The sequence below is a fragment of the Myzus persicae genome, unplaced genomic scaffold (assembly GCF_001856785.1).
Source record: "Myzus persicae strain clone G006 unplaced genomic scaffold, MPER_G0061.0, whole genome shotgun sequence".
In the NCBI taxonomy this organism is placed as follows: Eukaryota; Metazoa; Arthropoda; class Insecta; order Hemiptera; family Aphididae; genus Myzus; species Myzus persicae.
The window spans coordinates 395,490-407,283 of record NW_019101928.1 but is presented as its reverse complement, the minus strand read 5'-3'; positions in this window follow the sequence as shown (position 1 = coordinate 407,283).

Here is an 11,794-nt window from a genome sequence, read left to right as displayed (position 1 = left end):
GGATGGTCGATAATTTTTTCACAAAATTGTACGATTTTTTACAATAATATTCTGAAAATGTTTTATCTGTTCTCATACTTCGAAATGATATAATCAGAATGCAAAACAATAAAAATTAATTCTTAAAAATAAAATTACATTCTTTAAACTTAAGATATTTGAAATAACAACGACATGGAATATGGACACTAGCAACCTCATACCCTTAATTTTTTTTATGCCCTCATAGTTGTGTCAATAGGTACTGCAGGGCATATAGTTGGGCACTATGGTAGATTTCTTAGCCAGTCTAGATTTTCCTATGAAAAACACTGATGGTTGAATCATGTGGCACCGAACTGATTTGCACACAGTTTAGTTGCTGTGTGGATTTAATTCAACAAACCTTATTACTAACAGAACAACGAATCATAGGTAGTACTTGTATTCTTCAAAATCACAAAAATTTGAAAACTATTTTGAAGTTAAAAATGTATTTAATGTTCAATTTTTATAACTATAAGGATTGAAAATTTTAAACAAGGTTTTTCATTTAGTTTATAATATATACTGTAAGTAGGTAACCGAAAAATATAAAAATATATAAAAAAAACATTTTTTTATAGAAGTTCTAATTTCAAATTTGGATAAAATTAGATGTTTGAACGAAGAATAACGATTTTAGGTATTTTGTATTGTAATTTTAAAATATTATCTGTGGGCACTTGAAAGTTTTTACGTATTATTTGTGTATTATACACACTGTGACTTTTTCAAATGCAACGTTTTCGGCAAAAAATTATTCAACCTAACCAACTGTTACGTATGACTAATAGTGAAATAAATAACTTTAATGGCAATAATATCATAAATTATACATTATTCGGTATTCCTAGTAGTTAGTACCATATTGTATAGGCTGATAAACTGTGTTCGCCAAGAATAGTCTGTTTTTCGTACAATCGTAGGTGCACAATGATTTTATATCTTCGATTTAAAATTGAACACATCCAACACGCCGGGCCACACGACTCGTATTTATGTACAGCAGAACGGTACCCACTTGCCCACCTTTTTAGTGATCAAATACGGAATGTAAGAAAAATCAGCCACCTCCGCCAAGACAAAGTAATTTCACCAACACTACTATTAACTTCCCCCTAGAGTTTTTTATTATTCATTTTTTTTTTTTTTAATATTATTGCATTAAAATCACAGCAATATTATAGTTGCATACCTATCGTCAAAAGATTATACATCTACGTGATTGTCATACGAAACGTTTGAATTCCTATATTTTAAAATATACTCTCCGCGTACCTACCTCTATATCCCATTATATTATTTTAATGCATTTGCGAAATCCGTCAATCCGTAAACTTTTCAATCCTTTAATCTTATGCTTCGTAATTGTAAGTGAACCTATTAATGTGATCAAGTCTCGTCGATGCCATCAACTCGGCGAGAAAAAAAAAGTTTCCAGATGCCGTTAAAAACTTATACAACATTCCAATTTATATATTTTCAAACCGTCAGTGGAGTTTTAATATTCAAACCAAAAACTTCATTAACGGTAATGGCCTATCGAGGTAATTATATATATCGAGGGGGATGGTTATATGGGCTCTTAGAACTTGGCCAAAGTCGTTAGCTAGAGTTTTATTGTCGATTGGAAAATCGGAAAGAGGGAAAAAATACGATCAATAAATTTACGCCGGACACGTCTTTAATAATAATTTCTGTCTTAATTTCGTTAACATTTTAAGCATCAGACAAAAACACTCACGTGGTCGAACAATAATTATGAGCGAAATAACTACGGGCTACGAATGAACAAATTTTATTAGATTTAAATTAAATTTGACCATTGGTTTTTTTTTACAATTTTATAATAAATCATTATGACAAGTGTCATTGAAAGTTAGTATGAATACTAGATGCGAATAGGTTTTATATTATAATAAGACGCTCCACGCGTCCAGTTCTCTTGTAAGTATGATATTTTGTGATGCTTTCGTGAAATTCTGATCATACGGCGCTTTAGATAGGCAAATTAGATACAATTTTTTGGCGTTACACAGTAATAATATTTGGTATGGCATAATAATACTTTTTTTAAGGCCGGGCCGGGAAAGTCAAGGATATCTTTTCAGATTTTATTTCCATACGGTATGTTGTGTTTACAACTGTTTTTGAAATGTGTTCAACAAATTATTTCAAAGGTAGGTACCCTTATTATGACCAAACTTCAACCCTCTTGACTCTCGAGACACGGGAGGTAATTGAATAACCAAGTACATAACATGTATAATAATACATTATATTATATTACGCAGCAACATTCGTACCAAACAAAACTGAGCTTTAGATCCTTCGTAATATTATGAATATGTCTGTATGGAAGTTCAATAATTACAACTATTGCATTGGAATAGATTCAAATGAATACAGACAAGATGATTCCGCAGTCAACGCTCATGATCAAACTGCTTTATGTATCTGTTTATGATCGAAGATTGTGACTAAGTGATTTTTTATGACTAAAGGGCAAAGATGATAACATATAGGCAGATGGATATTATGTAAGCTGTGTGAACTTACCAAAATTACGTATCCGCGGCCCCCTTCTATAATACAATGCAGTAAAACTATTTATTTTTTTCGTCTATAAACGATTATTGACGAAATCTTAGGGATAAGTAATGTTATAAAAAAATAAAAGTTGATACCTACCTACTTATTTATATACAACTTTTCATTTCGTATTGATTTTAAAAAACGTATTGCATGTATTATTCGCTGTTATTATTGCAAATAACGCACGCAAGAACTCCGAATAGGTACTTTCAGTTTTAATATAAATTTCTACCCGCGTGGAATGTAAAACCACCTGACTGTATCCCGAACACGATGTTTACCATTTACCAGCGCGTTGAGTGTATTCGACGACATTACACTGAAAAACCATTTAAGAGGACCCTACACGCGGGCATTATTTATGAAACGTTTACACTCAGCAGATCTCGTAAAACTTCGTTAGTTAAAAAATAATATATCACCCCAACCTAACATTGAAACTATTATCTTATATGATTTATATACTATTATAGAGCTGTAGGATCAATATTATTATATACACAATACCTATAGCCATGCAGGACATTTATCAATTTCTTAATAAACACAAACAAATCAGTACTATCGTATTTTGCTGTACACTGCCACACTTATCGTGTCACTCTTCATCATTATGTTGAAGGGAATGGAATCGATCCGAGCCAGTATCGCGATCGACAGCGAGTAAATTGATTGCATCATAATTAATATGGTATTATTTTTACGATAAAAGCTAAGATTTTGGGTTCAGGTAGGAAAAGACTTCCGCACACAACGAAGACGAACAACGATTTTACACCGATGGTCCGGGGGCTATATGCGGCCGGCGGAAGCGGCGGCGTCGAAGTCATCCTCCGGAGCGTATTTATAACTGTACGCGAGTGGGCAATTAGTCGCGAAATAAACGTCCGACGATTAAGCGAAACTTTTTTTCGACCTCTCAGTCGGATATATAAACATATACACAACTCGGGGGCTTGTGTGCGCGCTGGGTGTTGGGCGGGTGGAAGGGGGATGGACCGGTCGCCGGGGAGTGGCGGTAATCTCGAAAACGTGTGTGCGCGGGGTGGTCGCTTAACGACCGAATCGCGAGGGATGTGCAGTTTGAGCGGCATGCGGCACGATGAGTGGGTTCGGCGAGCGGGTGAGACGCTTCGCCGGGGAGGTAGGTATATATATATATGATAACTGGTGACGGTCGGGGTGGAGGGTATATTCGATAAATCTACGGAAACTGCGATGATCCCCTGCGCCGAACCCCATCGCACCTACCGTTCTCTCGGTGCAAGGGGACCCGACAAACTGTTCCGGCTGCAGTCTAATTCCAGAACGATGCTGCGGCGGCGGTGGACTTCGGCCTATAATTAGTGGCTAAATATCCACCTCCCCTCGCCGATCTCTTTGCGCCGAGGCCAGTCCGCGTCCGTCTCCTATACATATAATTATTGCCGATTAATTACAACACACACACCCAACAAACACACACGCATAACGTGTGTTTATCCCCACCGCCTAACGACCGTTTAAATTGCATTGTTTTTGACCCGGCACGAGCAGCAGCTGCTGCAGTCCACGGTAATATATGTAGGTGTAGAGGGGTAAGTCATCAATTTCTGACTTGACCCCCGAGGCGGCGGGGTTCGGTGCGTATTCACGCGCCATAATCTGTTAACGCGACAGTTATTTTTTTCACGTTTTGGACAATTTCGAGGAACTTAAACAATAAAAAATATGGTAAACCGTCATATTACGCACATTGTTTATGACACACTGTGGAATTGCGCACATGACACTAATTATTGGTTCCCGGCGGCATTGGTGATACTCTCGTTAGTGTATAGGTAGGCACTAGGCACAGTCGCTTTTTCAGGGGTTAACACAGAATATAAACATATTGTCGTCTACGCCGATTACTTCGATTTACACAATAAACGAACAAATAATAATAATATTAGCTCATTCACTCATTGAATGAACACTGGTGTCGGGTGGTAATCGAGTCACACGATCATCACCACTGACCATAATATACATGTGTGACCCAGTACATTATGACCCATATATTATGTGCGATAATATATCACTTAACATAGTTTACTATACGTCTGATAAAACTTACTTACTAATTACACTGAACAAAAAATACCTGTAATTTCAATGACAATATAGGTTGATCCAATAAAATCATTGTTAATATACGTTCCATAAAACGATTGTTGATATGAAGGTGAGAATTTTGTTAAATGCACACTTTGATAAGTAACGTTGTTGCGGGCATCTCCGGTATAATAGTGTGACGTACATAGCGATGCAACGAGAAATGAGCAATCATACTATTAATATTCAGTAAATATTAAGTATACTCTATATTGTAACCAACTATATTATTAAATGATAATGCCTAAGTTCTTACACAAAATCACAAGGAAGAAGAAAGAGAAATCCTGCACCCTACCGCACCCCTTATGATGGTACACACCCCCGAATCAATATGTAAGGGCGAAATTTAATTCCGTTCTCTGCAAATTATAGGTAAATATTATAAATCATATTATACTATCCATCCATTCAACGAAAATATTTTATTAATTTTAATATTTCAAAAACTATTTAATAAACCACTTGTCCGAAATTTGATTTTTATGTTCGAGATGCTCCGAAAATTGAAATCAAAAACGTATATGTTGTCGTCCGAAAGAGGAGAAAACTTACACAATTATAGCAATAATAAATTATCAAAAATATAATTTTTTTTCCATAAATGTTGTATTGTAACGATTTATTAAGATTGTGCAAAAGAAATATCTTTAAAAATGTTCGTGTTTTTGAAATAACAAAGAGTCGTTATTCTTACATTAAATGTAGGAACAATCATTCCCAATAATATATTTATATGATATGATATCTTTACGGCTACCACAGGTGATTCTTTTGTTGTACATCAATAATTATTTAAAAAAGAGATGTTTCACACGGTTTCTAGTCGTTAAATATACAATATTTTTAATGAATATAAACATTTTTCTTTTTTTATCCTTATAATTTGTTTGGATGACAATACATCGTTTCAATTTCATATTCTAAATCAGAATATTTTTTTTAAACATTTCGATACATAAGAATCAAATACAGGACCAGTAGCTTATGAGTTATAAGTATTTAAAGTTTCGACGAGTGGAGTAGACTGAGTAGAGCGGTACGTGATTACCTCTCAAAATGTTGTTCCACAAGTTAAAACATTAAACACCGATGAGTCATAACTCAGATTACTCAGAAACTGCGTGTCCTGAATTCGATTTTTATATGCCGAAATACTCAGAAAAATATCTGCTTTTGAGAATTAAATATAGAAAAAAAAAATAGTTAAACCGTGCGATGTGTTTAAAACAACACAAAAAAATCTTACAAGGGTGAAAGTATGCAGTTGAAAAAAAAACAGTTGTTCTGAACCACTCGAAAACATTGTAAAAAAATGTTTCAAAAACATTAAAAACGTTTCGAAACAATATCGTGTCTCTTGTACGCTAAACGAATCGTCCGGTAAAACTGCAGCAGTATATAGCCGCACAATAATATTTAAAAGCCAGCCGAGACGATGGACGGTCTCTGCAGCTCGAATTCAAAAGGCCTCTGCTGACCATAATAATATACTGCAAATGCAGTACAAATGCACGTCGCGGTCGTCTCCGGCATGACATCGTATTTATGACGTCGTGAAATAATAATATTTATGGCCACGCAGTGTGAAAGGGGACCGTCGTCGGATCGCGACAATGCACGCGACCGTAATGCCTCGACGCGTGTATAAAAGGTCCTGCTAACCGGAGGGGGTATCGGTCTGAATCCAACTTGTAATTTTGTCGACGAGAAGTAATTATGACGTGAGCGTAAACCGAAACTTGCTCACTGGTGTACGTTATATGTATATATATATATATATATACATATTATTGTTACACAGAGGTCTCACGGTTTATAATTAACCCGCCGAGGTCAGACCTACAATTTGACACGACAAAGGATTCGAAAACGAGCGGCGGAGGGGAGGAAAAAAACGAAATATTCCGAGGCCGTTTAAAAGGCCTCTGCTGCTACACCAAAGTATAAAACTCGTCTGTAGACGATATATATATACTTACTACCTACGAGCTATGCCATCCGCAGTATATGCAGCACGTTTACGTACGTATGTTGGTGTGTGTGTGTGTGTGTGTGTGTGTGTGTGTGTGTGTGTGTGTGTGTGTGTGTGTGTTACAGCTTAAAGTACGAAATCCGTTATTTTATAATTTAACGAATTGCTTTGGTTCGAGTATTTAATAATATTTAAACTAATACGCTGCACATAATATCTCGTATAAGTCGTATATTATGCATACTCGTGCGCTGAGCAATTCTCGATTGAGACTTAAATTGTAGACATCATTATAATGATTTATAACTGGGTAGTTGAAGAGTAGATATAAAAAAAGAGAAAATTTAGCATATTCAGGAATAATAGTATATTTTATAATTATGTACTTGAAATATTTTTCACATACAAAATGGAAATCTGAACACAAAGGGCAAACGCAAAATTTGGAAATTTCACAACGAATACATGTAAATATAAAAAATATACAAAGAGCACCTACAACCTATAATTTCCATACAATGTGATAATGTTCATGATGTCTATTTAAAAATGAAGTTAATTTATTCAAAAATTAGTGTGTTCCGAAGTAACCCGAGTATCTCACACTTTAACTGGACCACTCACTCCGTGTAATAATATGGTAGGTAAATGCATTTTCCTGAGTTTCGCGCAAATCCTTTACCGGCGTCCGTTCTTTTGTTTGAACAGCTCGCAGTTAATTTCTAATCAACGGACCTTTACAGAAACATATTATGGCGCTCTATAAAATATGTTTATATACCTTCATAATACTTACGTATAGGCCACCAGCCTGATCGATTTTTATGTTTTTCCCACATTTCCTATTTTGTTGTTCACAATATTGTAAGCTCGTACCTATATAAATTGTAATATTCTACTCGATAATATCTCAATGAATTATGTATACTATTAAAATATTTTCAATAAACCAGCAACCGTGGTTTAAGCAACAGCTGAGTACAGGTGACTGTGAAAATTAAAAACGATATTAAAATTATATTTAATGAAAACACGATTTGGTTAGGACATTTCTCATTACATATCTGAAATCATAATATATTGACATGATATGATAATATCGTAATTTTTTGCAATACAATATCCTGTAGACTAGGTTCAGGTACAATTATTAAAATAAAATGTTTTCGTTTCGATGTATCTAATCTACAGGTTTTCTCCACCAATGCGTAACAAGTGTTGTGAACTCTGTTCGTATACAATATCTCGATTTTTAATAATATGTGAGTTGTATTGAACCGAGAGTTGGTGAAAACGATTTTCAAAAGCATTTTGAATTAAATAATATTATACAAAACATTTCATGTTTGAATAAAATGACAGTAGGAATAAAATATTATATTATGTATGTATTATACACGCAAACCGTGCAGAACTTTAAGCATTACATAATATTTAATTTTCATTAATATCCGCGAATAAGATTTTTAATTTTATTACAATTAGTATGCTAGGTATTTTTAATAAATTTTATGTGAAACGATTTAAAATATGTTTGTACATGCGATTGCATAGGTTCCAAGTAGGGTACAAATACGAGTAGGAGGTAGCAAATAATACAAATTCCAATCATTTGTTTGTTTTGTGTTAATTTCAGACGTAATCAAACAAATTAATTCATATTAAATAAATAACTAACGAAATTCATAAAACGACGAGTTCACCAATAATATTGTAATCCAATTAAATTGCTATTATTTTTTTTTTTTACCATTTACCCAACAGCAACACTTCATAACTTGATATAGACATTAAATATTTCACTTTAATATTTCCACTCTGAATAATTACTAAAATACAAAATCGTATTGCTTGTTACTTTAAAGCAATATCTAAAAGTTCGCGATGAAAAATAACGCGTTTATTAACACCGGCATTGTACCTGTTTAAAGTTTTAAAAATTTAAAAATTTAAAAATTGCTAACATAATAAAAAAATCAAATTCAATTCAATCAACTCGACCAAAAATTAAACTTCAATTTCTTTAAATAAATCATAATAATTTCAAGAATTTTAAAAATATTGTTTCAAAACCAATACGCAACCTGAGATCATTGAAACCTCTTGTATGTATCAATGTACCTACTTCCCGTAAAAGACAACAATTTGCAATAGTATTACATTTTAATACATAGAAATATAAGTATTAAGCGAGAACACCAAACATCACTGAAATTCTGCTGTCGCGTACCTATGCATTTTATTCTTATTTACAGTTATTATTTATTCTTAAAATTAAAAAAGTCAATTTAATGCAGAACAGCCTAGTATAGAGTCACGCTTTATGGTTGTTAGTAAATTATTATTATAACAATAATTTTGTTACTACGACCGTAAAAATGACCCACGACGACGGTGTAGCTAAATAGCCTACCCAGGACCCCGTGTTACTAACTGAAAATAATAAGTATTTATTTTCTCAATATTAATAATTATACAAGAACATTTTTTACAAAGTTCACTGCATCTGGTCAATTTAATTTAAAAACCATAAGAAATAACGATTGTCGCTGAAAAAATTTAATAAAATGTAAATAAATTATACGATTACTAAAGTAAGATTGAAACCACTTTCTAAGTTGAAAATCGAATAATTTTTTCCACGTTCCATCCGAAATGTGCAGTTGACAGACCCAAAAAAATAAAGTATAAAAACACACCCAGAACCATTATTGTATAATCAGTCATATACAGTCATTGCTCCACTCGGAATCCAAAATGTCCAACATTATTTTCTAAGATGATGATATATTATTGTCTGGTCTGTGATTAAAGAATCACCTACAAATAACGGTGCACATCTGCGGGTGTATACTATTATAATTGTGTCATAAATTATGATTAATATAATATAGGTTTAGTTGATTTTCACAGCTGATATCACGCCATAAACCGTCATGGAAGGAGCGTATGTAATGTTACCATTTTCCGGGGCGCCTAATTACTGTAGCGAGCGGCGTTAAGGTTTTCCGGAGCTAAACGCCCGTGGCAAGATTGTCGTGAAAAATGCGAATGGAATACTAGAAATGTATCTTCATTGGCCTGTTATATACGGGATGATTTTTTAAGCATGCTCACTCCCATTTTTATCTCTAACAGAACATTTATTCAAATTCTGATTTTTAGAATTTTGTAGTATCTAGGCCTAAATACCGTATTTTCAAATTGTCGATTTTTTTGTTCTACAAGTGTATCCTGTGGCAACGGTACAAACTTCTATTTTTCAAATGAGAAAAGGGGGGAGGGGGCTTTCACCAAAAATTATTTGGAGAATGATTTCTTGGAAAATGTTGATGTACCTAAATCAAAATTCTAACTAGTCGTTTCTGAGTTATTAAAGTTTTTATACCAAGGATAATAATCCTTAATAATGGTTTGACAAAAATGAAAACTATATGTAATGTTAGATGTAGTATTTGTTATACTTGTATCATTTTTACAAATTATTTATATTGATAAATCAATAGTAATTGCTAACTTTTTCAAATCGACTAAGCCCCCCTATCTTCTTAACCTATTACCATATACATATAATATATTATCCTTTAAACACAAAGTGACATTACTCAAACACTACAAGCTTGAACTTTGATTTAGATAGGTATCTATACATCAAAATTCTCAAAAAAAAAATATCTGCTTAAAACTAAAAATGAAAAAAAGGAGGTTCCTATTTGAAAAACTGAAGTTTGTGTTGTCAAAGGATCACCCTATTAAGTGGTACAAAAAGTTTCAATGATTCGAAAAATGGTCCTCAAGTGTATTTAAAAATGTCAAAAATCTGAATTTTAATTCATGCATAATTTAAGCCTAGCAATGGGAGTGAACATTCTTAAAAAGTCACCCTGTATATACGATATAGGTATACATACTGGAATCTCACACCTGAGACATCACTCCATAAGCTTTCACCGAACGCATATACAATGTGACTGTTCTCCGGGGCGCCTAATTATCTTAGAGAGTGATGGTGTTGAGGTTTTCCGGAGCTAAAAGCGTGTGGCAGGTTTCCTTTGACAAATGCCAACGGAATAGGTACGAGAAAAAAATCCCCATCGGCTTAAAATATTATGTGTACGTATGTTATGGGCACACTTGAATCTCGCACCTGTTATCACGCCATAAACTGTCGCTGAACCAATATATAATGCGACTATGCCTAATTATTATAGCGAGTGTCGTTGAGGTTTTCCGAAGTCAAACGAGCGCGCAGCGATGATCGTGAAAAATGCGAAGGGAAAACGAAAAAAAACAAAAACAAACCTTCATCCGGCTTATCGCCGATTTCGGGCCCGCGGAAAAAACTTTAAACAAATCGCATAATTTATACGACCACTCGGGGTCAACACGTGGCGAGAACCGGAAGATGCCGTTGCAGCGAGCTTTGTAATCCGAAAGAATGACAGCGTCGCGCAAACACATTATACACCGTTATGCGAGCGGAGGGGAAAACTTTTGCAAAGTCCTCATATTATGCTCTTACGTATTAGCCCCTCATGACTCGAGTGCACCCTCGCCGGCTGAGCGTTCACTGCTCAACGGATGACGACAACATTTTCGAATATATTAATATAATGTATATAATACATAGGACGAAGCGAGCAATAATATCGGCAACAGCGAACCGACTGAGAAAATCAAAACAATATTTTGTCTGCGAAAACCCTAAAGAATAGTATATGCATAGTAATATAATATTTTAAAACCAAATAAATTCGGGTTTAAAGAAAACTGTCTTGTACAATGTATATACTAATACGTCAACACCGCACCATATCTGTTTGGGCACTGCGCGTGCGCAATTTAAAATATTTTATCTAAATAAACTGCAGCGAAGCATATAATGACAAATCGTCATTACTTACTATTTCTATTGTGGGTTCAACTGCAGTGTTTTGGCACTATTACAATATTATGTTACTGGATGAACATCCTTTTCAGACATATATATATATTTGACTATATATGCACTCTGTCAAATCATGGTTGCAAAATATTAATGGTTTATGTAATATATAAATACAATAG